This window comes from Stegodyphus dumicola, chromosome 3 (assembly GCF_044657685.1).
Source record: "Stegodyphus dumicola isolate Sdum_Otavi_A_Nest chromosome 3, ASM4465768v1".
Taxonomy (NCBI): domain Eukaryota; kingdom Metazoa; phylum Arthropoda; class Arachnida; order Araneae; family Eresidae; genus Stegodyphus; species Stegodyphus dumicola.
This window is the reverse complement of record NC_140770.1, coordinates 95982696-95992148: the sequence shown is the minus strand read 5'-3', so window position 1 is coordinate 95992148 and position 9453 is coordinate 95982696.

Genomic DNA, 9453 nt, shown 5'->3' with positions numbered 1-9453 from the left:
AGCTTTTTTTTACTTTCGAGCAGTTTTTTTATAACAGTTTAATGTTAGATTAATACTGAAAAAAAATCATAATAATGCTTTCTAAATCAAACCTTTGAACGTAAATAATATTAATATTAAGTGTTCATGACGTTTTGCTAATTTTCTTTTCAAATAGTTTTTCCTTCTAAGCATTTTTTTTAGATTAGTATGCTGGATGAATATATTCATAATGCCTTTTAATTTGTAACCGACTGTAGGTTCCCTGGTTCTGTTAAGTGCAACATAAAACAGAAATAATTCTTTTTAGAGAACTAACTCTAAAATTATCCGCATTTTAGGTAATCCTAATATATTTTACCATTCTAATACATTCGTTTACAAAACCTAAAATTCCTTGAATGATTCAAATAATAATTTTTATAAAAACAAATCGTAATTAGATATATTTTTGTAATGTAGATTTGAATTTGAAAATCGCTTTCATTGTTATCGAAGATGTTTCTAGATTTAATCACACTTTTGCAATTGTTTTGCTAGCAGCCGTTTTATTGGTCCATGAAACACTGATTTGCCATATCAGATTTCTTCCTTGGCAGCAAAAAATTGCCGATTGATGCTACTAACTGATAATTTCTGACATTTTCGTAGTTTGCCTCCTTGCGCCATTTTTTGGAAGGGGGGATGCCATTGTGCAATGTTTGTGGATTCTCTCATTCTCGGAAACTGGTGACGTTTCATTTTAGTTCTTATTTCTCTGTAAGCATTAGTGATTTGTCGATGAAGTTACGTTAGTTTTCGCTTTGCTCTGTCCGTTGCTTTCTATATAAAATGATTGTCGCTTCTCCCATTTTTTTGCAATTTTTTATTTATTTTCTTTTTCCGCTCTCTCTCTCTCTCTCTCCCTTTTGAAGAAGAGGAAGCTATATCTGATTTGCCCTCGAAACTGACAGGATTTTATTCAAAACCTACGCAATGTTTGTTCTTTTGCCTAATTTTAAACCCCAAAAAAGTTTGGTCGTAATAAATTATTCACTGGCAAAGCATAAAACCGCCTTAAGTAACATTTATAAATGCATGTCGATCGAAACAAAACGTACATTTTATAATGTAGATCTGAATTTTAAATCTCTTTGATTATTTTTTCAAAGAAATTTTTAAATTATCATAATAAATTATTCACATGCAAAGCCTAAACCTCTCGAAATGATTTAAGTAACTTCTATAAATGTAAGTAGGAATAAGATATAGTTTTTATAGTGAAAATGTAGATTTAAAATATGTTTGGTTGATGTTCCAAAGAAAATGTTTTAATTTAAATTTTTCTTTTCGCAGCTGCTTTTCTAGAAATATCTTTCTTAATTCAAAAAACACTGATCTGTCATATCAGGTATTCTTTGTCTTTACTCAACTTCTGTTCTTTCGAGAATCCCAAGCATGTCTAATAGGCGTGCGATAAAAACCACCTCAAGGGTCATTTGGCAACAACGACCAACCGAAACTTTCCACTAATGGCTACCGGAAAGGAACAAGAGGGAAAAAAGTCCCAACGGGGTGAGAAGCTAATTATCCCAACGTTCCAGCAGCAGAAGGCGCTTATAATGGGGTAAAATAAAGGCCTTGTTAATGGATTGTATACGAGAATTCCAAAAGGGTGCCTTGTTAAAACTGTTTTGTTTTTTGCGCGGTCGAAAGAAGGCAGATGATAGAATCGCCGATTTTCAGCTGAGATGACGATGAGCAATTTGTTCATCAATAGATTGCTTAAAAAAGGCTTAGGGTGAAGTTTTAAGTTTGGGGGATGTTAATTACACTGACATTGCAATCTCTTAAAAAAAAGAAGCTGGTTTCAAGTATTTTAAGAAGTAACTGAATGCGATTAAGTTCCCTTTAACGCTTAAAATCATTTTACCGGTGAATGAGTTTAGATACATTGAAATATTCTATGATAATTAAATCGATTAAAAGATTAGTTTCCGTTAAATCAAACATTATTTGTAAAGGAAAATGAGAAGTTACACATAGAATGCAATAATTTTGAATAACATAAAGGGTTATGAATTAAACAAGCTTTCTTTTTTTTCTTGGATTGCAGCGGTTTAGCTCTAAAAATCGCTGAACATAGTTCCGACCTGGGCTTGAATCCATGCGAAAAGACTGGCTGCATGGGCGTTTTTGTTGTTTTCCTTATGTGTAACGCGTATACGAGCCACTTAGAAAGTCCTCCATGAAGACATCCCTCCCTTAGGCATATAGCCTTAGTTTACTTAGCCATAATAAACTACACTAAAAAAGGAAAAACAAAAGAAACCTTTTTTGGGGGTTGTACTTTTAAAAGAAATATATCATTGGCGCAATGCCAGAATCAGAGATTTAGAGATGTGGAAACAGATACGCAGATGAAACACTATGGCTATTTCTGAAATTGCTGAACAAGGTTCTGTGGTTTTCAAGAAACAGCTAGAAGCAACTCGGATTCGATGAAAGTTGAGTTAGAAAAACCACCATTTTAAATGCCAATTGAATTTAGTCTTATGACAGGCTGAATGTCAAAATGATCTTAATTTATTCCCCCGTCACACACACACGGACAATTTTATAACAATTTGTATCAACTCTTTCTTGGTTAGTATGCATTATACTCAGAAACTTTCGCGAAAAATATATACAGAGAATTTTTATTTGAAACGCCACGACTTCTAAGAAGTTTAGTCACTTTCGAAATATTCATCGAAGCACACGCTTACTTCACTTGCTCGTGACATGCCTGGAAGCAAAGGCAGAATGCCTTTTTTGATGTATGTCATAAAGCAGACGTCGTGTCATTTTGAAAAGGTTGAATTGTCTGAAAACGTTAACCCTATACAGCTGATCAGATTTTTTTTTTTTTTTTTTTTTTTTTTTTTTTTTTTTTTTGTGTGTGTGTGTGTGTGTGTGTGTTCATGAAAGAGGATAGCATACTGGAGGAAAATTATAGCACATAAAGTATTGGTAGCATGACATTGATCCATTTGTTATCAAAGAAATCTAAGATACCCAATTCATTCTATATCATAGACCATTAAATGCTAAATCCAGCTATTACAAGAGCTAAATCAACAGCTAACAGCTAAATCCAGTTATTACAACGAATACGTGGATGATGAATAATTCTGTCTTTCCAAATACGCGGAATATCTGGTAATCGTAAATTTATATTGCAGGCGGTGTTCGCCGATAACATCGCGGCAAAATCATCGCGGGCGAAAACGTCGCGGAGAAAACAACGCAAGGCGAAAACATCGTACTACAAAATATCGGGGGAGAAAACATCGCAGTTCTAAAACATCGTGGTGCGAAATATCGTCGTCGAAAAAAAAGCGGTTCAAAAACTTCGCAGTTTAAAAACATCGTCGTCGAAAATATCGCGGTAAAAAATAAAGTATCGACAAATCATCGCAGACCTGCTTTTTTCAGGCTTTAATAATTGTAAATGGATATTCCCATAATGATTTGTGAGCGCGAGATGGAAAGAAAGATAATTTTTACTTTTATATTTTTTATTAACTAATAAATTTTTGTTGAAAAAGTAAGAAGGAAACTTAATATTTAAGAATAAACTGAAGCAGAACAAGAAATAATTTTCATTATAAGAGTATTAGATTGACAAAAGTGAAGAAAATAATCTCATAATTAGCAATTTTTTATAGATAGTTAGGTAGCTTCCTTTTTCTAAACTTGTTTAGATTATACTTTTAATGAAAAATTACCAGTAAAAACATTATAAAAAATGATTTATTAATGACCTTTGTTAATTAACTATGTCAGTTTAAAATTCTATTAAGGGCTATAAGTTGCCTTAATTTTCTATGCTTAAATTTCCTTCTTACTTTTTCAGCAAAAAATTATTAGTTAATAAAAAATATGAAAGTAAAAATTATCCTTCTTTCCATCTTGCGCTCACAAGTCATTATGGAAATATCCATTTACAATTATTAAAGCTTAAAAAAATCATGTTTGCGATGTTATCGTCATGCAATTATTTGTAGATACTTTATTTTTTACCACGATATTTTCGACGACGATGTTTTTAAACTGCTTTATTTTGGACGACGATATTTTGTACCACGATGTTTTAGAACTGCGATATTTTCTCTTTGTGATGTTTTCTCCCACGATGTTTTGTATCACGACGTTTTCGCCTTGCGTTATTTTCTCCGCGACGTTTTCGTCCGCGATGTTTTTGCCGCGATGTTTTCGGCTGTAACCGTTGCAGGCTACTAAATTTCGCTTGCTCCTATTGCCGTTCAGAACTGGAATGCGAGCCGAACTCGTTGATGGCCATCAAAGGATTAAGCTTCAGTTTAAGCAAGAGTGTAAAATTTGTATAGCTATTGAACTTCATAACCTAAGGGCAATCAAACAGAACGAAGTTAGTAGAGCGTAGTGTATATTCTTCAGGAAACATTACTTTATATAAGAAGAAAATATTATCTGATTAAAAAAAATATGAGAACAATTCTTAGCAAGCAAAGTGCACAAGCTTTGCCTTCCCCCCTATGATTCTTCTCTTTGTCTTATGTAGTACACCTGAATTTAGCAATCAGCACCAAGCTCCTTAACATTCCAATGATCCTGGTACCTATCAGTAATGTCTTGGTAGAGTGTTTTATTTCACGCTTTGCTGATCGCTTAAGGATTTTCCCAGAAAAACCTATGTTTTAAATCAGAACAAAATATCAACCTTATTTTGGCATAGGTTTTGAATAAACCTTCATAAGTTTCAAGGACGATCGGATATAGGTTCCTCTTTTTCAGGAGGAAAAATGTTGGCTAGTCTAGATGTGAATTTAAAAAGAGAAGTTTCATACTCACTAAGCGGCTTAAACATTTGAATTTTATAATATTATAAAATTATATGTATGTGTATATTATATATATATATATATATGATATATACATACATATAATTTTATAATATTTGAATTTTATTAAATATATATATTTTGTAATATACAACTATGACTACATAATTACGATTTTTAATGTTAACCAAAAGCTTTTTGATGATATTCCAAAAGGATAATGCTCAACTTCATTATGGTAAGTTTGCAGTTTTCACATTGAACTTTCACTTTCTAAGATCTAGGCCAAAGAAAGTACTTTTCTTCAGCTTTTTTAACCACGGATGTGCTTTCCTCAGAAATATATAAATAAGACATAATTTAATAATGATGTTAAAGGAGATATATATTCTTATAGAAGTGTATAAAGCTTTTACCATTTTTGGTCAATGTCTTCGCAAAATGCTTCATGAGACACTGTTTTTAACAAGGTTTTGATTAAAGAAGTTTGTTTTTTTATAAACAAGACCTTTATAGGCAAAACATTTTTTCTGCCAAAATGAAATTTTTCCTTAGTAACAGTGGTAACCCTTACCACACAATAAACTCTCAGTATTGTTATTTTGTCCTATTACCTCACATGCCAAGCATAGGCAGTCAGTGAAAGTTCTGGCCCCTCTAGATAAAAAATATACATCAAATTTATACGTATATTTTATTTTCTGCATAAGTAACTGATTCGTCGTAATTGCATTTTTTGATAATTGTGGACTAATTTTCACACATTTTAGGGCAATGTTTGAAATCACCAATCAATAAAAGTGCGCTCTTTTTCTCAACAAACGCCTCCTTGGAAAAAGTCAATCAAAATTTTAAAATGTTTAAAATTCCACATTACTAATAATGGTAGATATAGGCTTACTTAACCATTTGTACATTAAACATTACTCGCAATTTAATTTAATGAATTGTAATTATGGTAAACAAATATTATCGTACCTTGTATGGAGAAAACAATTGGTAAATAATATATAGATTTTTAGTGACATTTTTTAATCCAATTAAACTAAAATGGGGTTAAGAAAGCTAAAAAACTTCAACAAAAATATTTTAAAATAATTGTTATGGCGATACTAATGTTTGAATAAGAGAGGGTTTAGAATGAAATTCATTTCAATTTTATATCACTTGTCAAGAGCAGAAAAGGTCAAAAAATTTAGAATGTTGCGTAGAGGGCAACATTAAAAATGTTATTAATGTATTTATTTTAAATCTTAACCACCATCGATGCATAAAAAGTAATAGTTACATTTATTTTTATATGGAAAAGAAAATTAGGATAAGTTAAATATTGTTAATTGTAACTGATACAAAAATATCAATGTCGAAACTGATATTTATGCATAATTGATATATATATATATATATAATATTATATATGTGGGATTATGTGATACATGAATGATTACATGGAACACGAGATAAGCACTAATTTATTATAAATTTAATAACATAAATGAAAGTCTGAATAACAGCTGAAATGAACATATAACTGGTGATGGATGAAATTCATATAAAGAACTATAACCGCACAATTAGGTTCAGTCGACGAACGGTGCATGTAATAATGAATAGTTCTTGCACATCATCAGTATCTCACAGTCCTACAGGCAGATAAGCTCATGCCTCGAGAGTATTCGTCTATCCTCTTCCATGGCTAGCTATAAGCACACATCATCCGCTTGGATCCGAAACCTAAGAAACGAGAAACACGTCCGTTCCTCAGCAGGTCTTGTACTCGTCTGCGCACCTCCACGGTTCTGCGACCTGTGCTCATGGACCTTATAAGACCTTACAAGGTCCATGCCTGTGCTGCGCTGACGGTAGATGACGTCACCCCTCACTGGCTATTCGCCCATTATTTCCAGCATATATAATATCTTATTTTTTTCAGTTAAATTAATTAATCAATAACAAATTTATTAAAATGGCTAATAAATCTTGCACTCACATAAAAGCGTAATATCTTACAAAACCCTGCCTTCTTTCTTAACAAGCATTGACAGATTAGTTTAAAGTAGAAGATCTATCACAGAGCAGTTGAAGAAGGCCAGTCTTTCTATTTGGTCCTCTCTCGCCAGCGTATTGCATTCCTTAAATTACTGTTGACTCTCCTTCTAACGAATTTATCCATTTAACAAATATCTGTGGAGCACACTTAGACAGCAGAAAGATCCAAAAGGCTCCTCTTGTCTGGTAGGGGTGAATTTGTGATTGGATAAGCAATCCTTCACTGGCAACCATCAGTGAATCATCAAAGTGAGCTCGCTCAAGCTGTGCGAGACTAGGTGTCTTTCAAACTAGCCTTCTTGCTATCATTGTGGAATTCCGCCTATGATATTTCTTTGACTGGATTGAATGATTTACATGTGATGATTATCTTTATTATTTATGCATATTTACTATGCTAATGTATTTTTAATCTATTCAAAGTAATATAAAACCAGGCATATTATCTCCATCCTTGCAATAATACATGTCTCTAAGATATGGTGACTCTAATCTTGATTAAGGTAAAACGTGACATAGTTTTCGTAAGAGATATTTTCGTATGCCTTTAAGAATGAATCTTGATTATTGCAGTCTGTTTTTCCTGGTGCTGTCATATTTTGGTTTCATTAAAAAAGCTGATACTTACGCATTAGCGTAACCACCTTAGTAGAAGTCACCCAATTTCCAGCTGGGACAAATTCTGGCATTCATGCGCATAATCATTTTTTGGGTAATATGCTGATAGCAGTCCTTTAGTCAAACAACGCCGCCATTTTCGTATGCATTCTTTTTCATTATATTACGAAATCCAATGGATTTTATTAACAAATCACGATATTTTTTGCCTTAGTTTTAAAATATGAGCTTGTGAAATTTACCAGCAAATGAAGAAACTTTGATAAAACTTCTGCAGGAATACAGAACTTTACTGAACATTTTCTAAAGGAAACAACGAGGAAATGCGTTTCCTAGATTTCCTAGATAGACGCTGTTGCCTAAGATTGCACGGAGTTGCGGCTCTGCAATTTTCTGATATCTTTTAAGCGAAAACAGATAGCTGTGTATTTCGGGAGAATAACAACTTAAACAAATTGCAGAAAGATTTGAAGAAGAATTGTTAGTGGTTTATTTTTTAATATGTCACGTAATCCTTATTTAATAATTCAAATTTGTATTTTAAATTGCTTACGTATGTTTTCTTTTCATATGTTGATAATGTTCACGATTTACAATAAATATCGATAATTTTGGAATCTTTCTGAAGAAAAAGGTACTAAAACCACCAACTTACACTCTATAAACAGCTTTTACCTTTTCACCTGTGAAAAATTGCACTAAGGTGGTTGCGTTAATATGTAAGTACCAAATAGTTAATATCCATATGACATTATACAAGCTTATGTAATCCACAACCATACGGGGGCATAAAATTGCTGAACAGGATATTTTCGCTCTAGTTCAATCAGAAGCGGCTAAGCCATAATAAGCTGGTTGCAAGAGTAAAAGAACACTTTAGAAGGTATTTTCTCCTTCCTTTCCGTGTGCCATCGTGCTGTAACTGGAAGCACTCCGATCGCGTATTCGGGAGGTCACAAGTTAGAATCCCGAGGAGGGCATTTCTGGTTTCTTCAATCTTCTGACGTCGAAAAATTCTAAAAGACTGTAACCCTCAAAACATAACTTGGGTTTCTTTGAAGTTTTTAAAGGCACCTAGCAATCAGATTCTAGTATAATACCTGAAACATTTATCACTGCAGTGAGAAATATTCAAGTCAGCCAAAAAATAGACTCTCTTAATAATAAAAAATATCAACTTAATACAAAGTTATGTAAACTTAAAAAAAAAATTATACGAGTATCTACTCCTGCCTCACTTTATAAGTCCTGTTCAGTCATATACTTCAGATCAAGGTAAAAATTTTATTGCAATGTATGGAACGTGGATTCACGTGACCGGGCGTAAATCACAAAGCATGGTTCAATATTTTACACTAAAGACTACACGTAAAGTTCGTGTTCTATAACTAGTATTAACAATTTTCTCATTAATAATCTAGATATATATTATGGGGTAAACTCACTTATTTATCCTTCCTTTAATCGTTGGTTTCAATTATTTATCAGCCACTTATATAGTGCGATAAAGAAAATGAATTTGTCAAAAAACAAAATGAAAATTGAAATAGATAATCATATTGAAAATAGGCCATATTGAAAAAAGAAAAGGAGAAAAAAGATCGCTTTGGCACCACTTGTAAAATAAAAGTATAAAGTACTATTTAAAAACAAAATACAGTACTTTCTTGCCTAAAATTCAAGATTGGCTAATTTCTCCTACCGTTAAAAATCTCATTCCACTCTCCACCCCGGCAGAAGTGTCGCTCATTATCAAGAAGCTCAAACCAAGAAAAGCTCCTGGCATTGACGGAATTACAAACAAATCCATTAAATTTCTGCCACCCATCTTTATATGCAAAATTACTAGCATTTTCAATGTAGCACTCACCAACTGCTACTTCCCTGCCGCTTGGAAGACTGCTAAAATTAATATGATCCCGAAACCAGGCAAAAACCATACGCAAACTGATGGTTACAGGCC